Genomic DNA, 9,457 nt, shown 5'->3' with positions numbered 1-9,457 from the left:
GTGCCGTTTTTTTGTTTGGACTTTGAGGCTCCGTTGTAGTCTGTAGTGTGTCTAGACGTAAACGCAGACTGTGTTCCGTTTTCTCCTGTGTGATTCTGCCACCTAGTGGGCTGAGTTCATTACTGCATGGATAACCAGCCATAGCTCTATGGCAAGCTATGCTTGAGTGAAAAACACTAAATGGTGCATTTATAAAGCGCTTTTTATCTAAAGCACTTTACATAGATTCACTCATTCACACACCTTTACATAGATTGTGCATTACATTCACACACACATTCACACACCTTTACCTCCATTCACACACATTAGGCTGCATGGGGGAATCCGGCCGGGCTCGAACTGGGATCTATAAATGCACCAAGTCCGATCTCTGTGTGTGTGTGTGTGTGTGTGTGTGTGTGTGTGTGTGTGTGTGTGTGTGTGTGTGTGTGTGCGCGCGCGCGCGAGTGCAGTGCAGTGCACAGTGTCGAGTGGGACAGATGCACAGTTGTCCATAACAAGTGTTGTTTTTGGCAGCACATTTCTATTTTAGTCTTAGTCATAGTCTTTAGAATGAAACTTCATTTAGTTTTAGTCATATTTTAGTCACCTGGAATGTCTTGTTAGTCTAGTTTTAGTCGACTAAATCTATAGTTGATTTAGTCGACTAAAATGTATTTTGGCGGGCCTTGATGCCGTCGTAATGATTTTCCACTTGCTGAAAAGAGCCGATCTACAAGCTCACAACGCGTCGTTGTGGACTTGTAGATCGGCTATTTTCAGCATGCAACCAAGTGTAAAATGACTTATAGTGGATCTCTTGTCCACTAGTCCCTCCCTAACATTTTTGGCTAGTTTTTAATTTGTTGTCAGTATATTTAGTCTTAGTTTTAGTCATCATAGATCAGTTTTCATTTAGTTTCCATGTAGTTTTCGTCAGTGAAAAAAGGTTAGTCGACGAACATTTTTCGTCTTAATTTTTTAGTCGACGAAATAAACACTGGTTCAGAACCACCACAAAAGGCTCTGGTCAGCCTCTGCCAGTGGACCTAATGAGCCCAAGTAGGCCGTGCTGCGAGGTCCCTTTTCATTCGGTTTCGTTCCCACGTCTTTGGCACTACGATTTCAATGCATATTTCCATAGACAATACCCTTCTGGACTCTGGGTTAAAAGTTCTCCGCATAATATCCTGCAGTATTTTGTCACAAGCCAGAAATGTATATACAAGTGTATAACAAAAAAACGAAAATCTTGTGCTGCTGTTTTTGCTTGTAAAATGTGTTATTGATTTTGGCAACACCAAATCTTTCTCAAATGTCATAAATACATACACCTAACATCTGAAACAAGTATTGGTGCCTTAGTTTACTCATATGTGAATCTAGATCATGAAATGTAGCAAATTTGTTAAAGAAAACGCTTCAACTTAAGTGATTGGCACCTAGCACAATGAAACATACACATAGAAAATGTAGCCAAAAGCTTATGTTTCATACATAAAAAATGTCACAACCTACTGGGTAATGAAAGGTAGAAAAGAAAAGCAGCCCACCTTGGCCCAAAATGGCTGAAAATCTATAAAAATGTTACCACGCCCCCTAAATTGGAATAATGCAAAAAATGGACAAGACTAAAAATAAATGCACTAAAGGTCAGAATTATTACAACATATGGTATGAAACATTTATACAAGTAATACAATATGTATGGGTGCTAACTTGCATATGTTGAACAATTTTCATAATTAGTATAATTAGCTTTAATGACCATAATCACCTACTGTATATGGACAAGATTTCAGCAATAGTCACGGGCCTTATGGATTTTTCCGCGCCAATCAATATTAAAAGGACTAAATGTGGCCCAGATGTAGTCCAGGGCATGCTCTAATGATTTATCTAGGGAACCCGAGCCAGTTACCTTCGGGGTCGTCATGGCGGCCAAATCCAATATGGCCGCCACATAAAACACCTTCCTCACCAGCCATTTGCAGCATCCTGTTGCACACACTAAAAGATCTGAGCCTTCTTGAGAAGAACAGAAGACCAGAGTAGTCAGACCAGTCCAACGACCTGTTCAGGTGCACTCCTAGAAACTTGTAGTTGTCTACATTCTCCACTACCTTAATATGTTGCTGGGAACCGGAGGTACACTCTTGGTCATGCCATAGTCCACCACCATCTTCTTGGTCTTGCTAGCATTGAGCCAGAGGCTATTTGCCTTGCTCCAATGCACAACCTCCGTAACCATGCGTGCTCAACAGTGTTGTTACCTGAGATGCAGGTGACAACTGACATGTCTTGTAGTTGAAGTGGAAGTCAGATGTTTATAGGGTGAACAGGAAAGGTGACAGCACTGTGCCCTGGGGAGCGCCCGTGATGTTCACCAGCACCTCCGAACAGACAACCCTGCAGTCTCACATACTGCGGTCTGCCCGAGAGATAGTCTGAGATCCATGCCACCAAACCATGGTCCACCCCCATCAACGCAAGCTTCTGTAAGCAGTTGTGACTGGATAGTTCTGAAGACACTGGAGAAGTCAAAGCATGATTCTAACTGCGTTGCCCATGGTGCCAAGGTGTGTGAATGCCCTGTTTAGCATGTAGATGATGACATCATCAAACCCAATGTCCACCTGGTATGTAAAAACTGAAGGGGGCCGACGTAGTCACTCACCATCGGTCACAATGCAGGTCGCATTTACTATGAAAGTGCGCATTTTCCGTCAGTCAGTCAGTGTATCACTCAAAATCCCCATACATGGGGAAAGCCCCCATATATGGTGCCCAGGTCTTGTGAGTGACATCACGATGTCTCCCTTTTGACTGATACCTGTCTGTGTAAACTCTAGATGGGCCTGCCCCAAAGTAATTAGTGCAGCCCGTTAGGGTGAGGTCGCTTCTCGCCCTCAGACTTACTGGTACTATGCTATAGCCTATGCTATACTATACACACTATACTATACTATACTATACTGATATGCCAATATCTATGTATGGGTGTACATACTGTAGGTAGTTTGAATGAGCGGTTCTGGACAACCGGATCTCCATATATGACTACACTAACACTACACTACACTACACTACACAATGTGTAGTGTAGTGTAGTGTGTAGTACACACTACACTACACTACACTATACTATACTGATACGCCCATACCCATGCATGGGCGTACATACTGTAAGTAGTTCTGGACAACCGCCTATCCAATCAACTCGACACCGGACATATAAATGTCCCTGTGCTGGGGTCAGCAGCAACGTGCATGCTGAGTGTGAAGTTAGTTGGTCATACTCCTACTCATACTCTATCAATAGGAATGTACTGAACTCCATTACTTTCATTTTGTATTGTTTTAAATAAATTAAATGTGTAACATACAAAAGTTGCTTTTTTTAGGCTGTTCCTAAAGGTGTTCTGGCTGAAAATGTTGAATACGTTTTTTTGGGTATAGTGACTATATATATATAAAAACATATATATTAGAGTTTTCTGGATAGATGTACTCATAAATCGGAGCATTTCAATGTGTTCTAATGCTTTTTAAGTTTGTCAAAAATGTCAAAAGTTCACTCGTTTTCACTTAGTGCCATCTTGTAAATATGCAAATTAAGGTTCCAGACACACTCAATCATAATTATAAGCATTCCAATGTGTTTGTAATGGTCAAAAAACATGACATAGACACAATGTTTGCATTTGTAGCTCATCTGGTTCAAATATTACAGCCAAAACCATTTTAGGTATAGCAGCCATGGATTTGGCCGCTATGGCGACCCCAAAGGTTGCCAGCTTGGGCGCCCTAGCTAAATCCAGATTCTGTGACACTTTGTGATACTTGAATAAATGTTTCATACCATATGTTGTAATAATTCTGACCTTTAGTGCATTTATTTTTAGTCTTGTCCATTTGTTTTGCATTATTCCAAGTTAGGGGGCGTGGGAACATTTTGATAGATTTTCAGCCATTTTGGGCCAAGGTGGGCTGCTTTTCTATTCTACCTTTCATTACCCAGTAGGTTGTGATTTGTTTTATGTATGAAACATAAGCTTTTGGCTAAATTAACTATTGTGTATGTTTCATTGAGCTAGGTGCCATCAAAGAGTTTTCTTAAACAAATTTGCTACATTTCATGATCTAAATTCACATATGATTAAACTAAGGCACCAATACTTGTTTCAGATGTTAGGTATATGTAATTATGACATTTGAGAAATATGTTGTGTTGCCACAATCAATATAACACATTTTACAAGCAAACAGCAGAACAAGATTTTCGTTTTTTGGTTATACACTTGTATATACATTTCTGGCTTGTGACAAAATACTGCAGGATATTATGCGGAGAACTTTTAACCCAAAGTCCAGAAGGGTATTGTCTATGGAAATATGCATTGAAATGGTAGTGCCAAAGACGCGGGAACGAAAATCATTTTCTAGGCACTTTTTTTTGGGTCGCAGCACGGCCTAAAGTCCCCTTCCCTGTAGATGCCATGATGTCACATTGAGATTAGCCCTTTAGACCTGAGGACGATTCTACAAATGTCTTCTAAATCCTACATGTGTTCTGAAACATGAACGCATGTTTCGGTCAGTGGTTCTCAAACATTTTCATGTCAAGGACCCCCAAGATTATATGTAATTGGCTGCCGACCCCCATCTGAAAATATGTTTTGAGTTAAAAGATTTGAGTTAAAAATGTTGGCTCTGAAAGAATATATTCAAAGCTTTGCACTACATTTTCATTTTTTTCACGATTTAAAAAAAAATAGCAGACCTACAAGCTCATAGCGCGGCACTCGGTGCCGCGCTATGAGCTTGTAGATCTGCTATTTTTCAACAGCTAAAGCATAACATAATGCTATAAACACCAAAAAGGGTTCCCGCCCAAACACACTTCATATCTGGGCATGCCTGCATGACACAGAACTCCATATATATACGAATAAAGGGACACAGAGAGACAGATGCAGAAATCTCCATATATGGGCATAAAAGGGACAGCAGACAGACGGGTGGAACGGGTAGTCTGACATCGGTACGAGTATTGCATAGCCGGGTGGGGCATGGATCTCCAACTTCCATCGTTACCGACTCGGTGCTCTGCAGCCGGGCAGCGGTCTAGTCTAATCACATTGATTTAGAAAGCATAGTTGGCAATGAGTTGAGGCGTTACTGTGCGTGGGACAGTCAGACAGTTTTCAGGCATCCCACATTGTGACTGACAGCCATCAGTGTTCAAAATCAAAGGCCCTAAATAAAACTGCATCCTTCGAATACTCAATTGCCAGGAGGAACAATGTCAAAGGGAAGTTCCATGAAATATGGGACTACTTTTATTTGTATATTAAAGGATGGTTGCATTAACAATTTGTAATTGGTAATACATTACGGATATAATCACTATTGTCAACAACAGAATGTGGAGGGGTGTTGTCCATTGGGGTTTTTCTTTTTTGACTGCTAGTTGTTTTGTTTTGTTTGTTTTGTTTGTTTTTCTTGTCTCTTTCTTTTGTGTAAGTCATGTGTATTTTGTATGCTTTATTGCAAAATCATTAAAAAACTTTGATGACAAAAAAAAGAAAAGGCCCTAAATAGTCGTGTGGCAACGTTAAGAAAATGTCTTAAAATCTCCTTTTAAAAACGGCAGCTCTTCCAGTTGTTACACTGCTGCCTCCCACTCCAACTGTCTCTCCCACACATCATGAGGAATACTTAGGGGCTGCATTTTTGTCACCGCTAAACCCCTTATCCCCAAACTTCTTTGCCTTTTTTTTTTTTTTTACTATTTTGAAAAACTTTTTTGAATAGTTCAACTAGCCAATCTACATTGACACGTTGTGAGCTTGTAGACTGGCCATTTTAAATGTTTTTTTTTTTTTTGTGGCTTTCGCCTTTACTTTATATTTTTTATGGAGGGACAGACAGTAGGCTGACAGGAAATGGGGAGAGAGATGGGGGGAAGACATGCAGTAATGGCCGTCGGGATCGGGAGTCGAGCCCGCGGCACACTGCCAGACTGGATTACCAGCCAAGGTGCCTGGACCACTGAGCCATGGCCCAGGCTAGACTGGCCATTTTAACTATTCAAAAATATTTAGCAAAATAGTAAAAAAAAGAAAAGGCAAAGAAGTCTAGGGATTAGGGGTTTAGCGGTGACGAAAATGGAGCCCATAATCTCTCTCTCTCTCTGTCGTGCAAATGCAGTTAGTTGGCACGTAGCCTCGGCACCCAGGCTTTTATTTCCGTCCGCATTCAGCTCAAAAGTTGGCAGGCGATGGCCGGCAGTGCATCAGAAACACTTTGATGGTGGACGTACGGTACGGTACGGTACGGTATGGCACAAAGAGTCGGCTGGCGACCCGGAAGTGCAGCGGTGGCCCCAAGCTGAACGTGGAAGGGTTGGATGCTATTGTAATTGTATCCTTAAAGCTGCTAAACAAGCAATAATATGTCAAAATTTGAATGGCTTTTTTATTTTTTGGTATTCAGACAGCCAGCAATGGGTAGAACGCCACCCGCTTCGACTGTTATCAATGGACAAGACCGCAGTTATCAGTTCGGATCAGTACGATTGTTTGAGTATGGGCATGCTCTGCCGACTGATAAAAAAAAAACGACAGGATTAAGGTTGGCGAACATGCGTTAATATTAGGACCGCGCTGCGACATGCTTGCGCTTAAGTTTAGGGGAGGGTATGAGGAGGCTTGTCGTTTTTAGTAGGCAGTAGACCAAAACGACAGGATTAAGGTTGGCGAACATGCGTTAATATTAGGACCGCGCTGCGACATGCTTGCGGTTAAGTTTAGGGGAGGGTATGAGGAGGCTTGTCATTTTCAGTAGGCTCCCAGCATGTCCAGTAGACCTGAATAGACCGATAAGATCGGTTAACGTGTCATCAACGCCAATCGCAGCCAATTATCGGTTGATTTTCGGTCGAAACGGCTGAGAACGCTCTCCCCCAAAAAATGAGTCTCTGTGACACATCTAGGGGCCGCAATCTGCAATCAAAGATGTTCCTAGAAGCTTTGTCATTGGTCGAAAAAAAAACCTGGTCGCAATGACTACCCAATCAGGAAGCAGACAGGCAAATCGACCAATGACAAAGCCTCTAGGAAAATATTTGAATGCAGATTGTGGCCCCTAGATGTGTCACAGAGACTACATTTTTTTGGGGGGAGCGTTCTACCCATTGCTGGCTGTCTGAATACAAAACAAAAAAAAATAGATTGACATATTATTGCTTATAGCAGCTTTAATGGTTGACTTGGAAGTCAAAATCAACTTTGTATGCCGCATTTAAACCGGAACACATTATAATAAAATGGCATTTGAACACAATATAGTAATAGTTAGAATAGAAAATGAGAATATGTTCAAATAAAGAGAAAAACAATACAATTACACTATGGAATACAAAAGACTTTTGATCACTCAAGGTTGTTTTACCGTCACCTAAGGCCTCCCATACACTACAAGAATTTGGACTACACAGAATGTAGTCTTTTAAAATATATTTCCAAAATCCTGTCAAAAATCTTGCAGTGGCTTTACTTTACAGTGGTTTTCATTTAAACATTAATTTAATGATGCTTTGTGTATTGCTGCTGAAAGCTACCGAGGTGAAGGAAGACACTAGCAAGAATGTGCATACTGAACTTGAGACTAAGGGCCGATTCATACCGAATAAAAGTCGGTTCGGTGCTGTAGAGCCTACAATGTGACGTCATTTGAGGTTCGGGGGGGGGCGGGTACCGTCCTAAAGTCGGCTCTTCGGTGCTACTGAAAATTTCTGACGAGCCGAAATCATTTCGGCACTACAGCGCCGAAACAGCAGTAAAATAGGAGTATGAATCGGCCCTAAGGCCCCATTTAGACTGCAGTCACATCCAGTCAAATATGATTAAAAATCGGATTTTGGGATTTATTTCTCAAATCTGATCTTTTGGCCAGACCGTTCACACTGCATTTGCAAGTGACCAGATCGGATCTGTCACAGTGTTGACTGGCAGCCAAATCCAGTCAGAAATTTTCAGTAGCACCGAAGAGCCGACTTTAGGGCGGTACCCACCCCCTCGAACCTCAAATGACGTCACATTGTAGGCTCTACAGAGCCGAACAGACTTGTATTCGGCTCTAAAAGAGGAGTATGAATCGCGCCTAAAGGTGGCCTTACACTAGCCGATTTTTTTCAATCTGAAATCTGATAGCACCACACACTACAGGATAATGGGAGCGGGGCAGAGCAAATATCAAACATTCTTGATGTTGAACGGTCGGGCACCCCCCGAGCGTCAGAAATGCCCGATTATCGGCTAGTGTAAGGCCACCTTAAGGGTCCCTGGAGGCATGATACCTCAAGTCCTGGTTACAGACAGTAAGTACATCAGGTTCTGGACAAAGTCTACTGCAACAGTTAAGGTCCATTTAGACCTGGGAACGATTCTACAAAATGTCTTCTAAATCCTGACAGTTTTCTGATGTTTCTATGTCAGTCGTTTCATGTCAAGGACCCCCAAAATTATATGTAATTGGCCGCCGACCCCCATCTGAAAATATGTTGTCCCAGAAGCAAAGATTTGAGCGAAAAACGTTCGCTCTGAAAGAATATTTTCACGATTTTTCAAAAATAGCAGACCTATAAGCTTGTAGCGAGATCTACGAGCTTGTAGATCTGCTATTTTTCAATAGCTAAAGTATAAAATAATGAAACACCAAAAGGGGTTCCCGCCCCCAAAATGGGTTAAGGTCCATACACAACATGGGGAGTGATTTATTTTGACATTAGTTCACATTAATTTAAACTCCCATTTGGGTTAGGAGTATATGCACACTGAGGATGATTATACCGAGGCGATGAAGGCATGAAGCAATGAAAGTATAACTAACATTCACCTCAAATACCTGTATTAGTATTAGTGAGGCATCACCAAAAGAAAGTGTTTTTTATTGCATCGTTTCAATTTCATCACTGCTGGTGTGTAATGACCTTTACTGGAACCTCACATGGATGGTTTAGTGCAGGGGTTCTCAACCCGTGGGTCGCGACCCATCCGGGGGTCGCCAAATAATTTTGGGGGGTCCCCAAATAACTTTCAAAAAAAAAAACTGAATGGCTGGAAAATGGAAATTAAGAGTTTACATATAGTACACATAGTACATGCATACACCTTCCCTAATGATTATATCTGGTTTCAGTATTTATTTATGGAGTATTGTCTATTATTAAAGTTATTGTAGCAGTCAATTTATATTGGGGGTCGGGAGGGGGGAGGGCGGGGGTCCCGAGACGTTGCCAAAGCATTTCCGGGGGTCCCCGGACAAAAACGTTGAGAACCCCTGGTTTAGTGCAGGGGTGCCCAGACTTTTTTGACTTGAGAGCTACTTTCCAAATGACCAGCACCAACAAGATCTACCCACCAAAAAAATATAGGATCTTCATTGCTGAAAATAGTTTAAAGAACATGAC

This window comes from Electrona antarctica (assembly GCF_951216825.1).
Source record: "Electrona antarctica genome assembly, chromosome: 12".
Taxonomy (NCBI): domain Eukaryota; kingdom Metazoa; phylum Chordata; class Actinopteri; order Myctophiformes; family Myctophidae; genus Electrona; species Electrona antarctica.
This window is presented reverse-complemented; position numbering follows the sequence as displayed.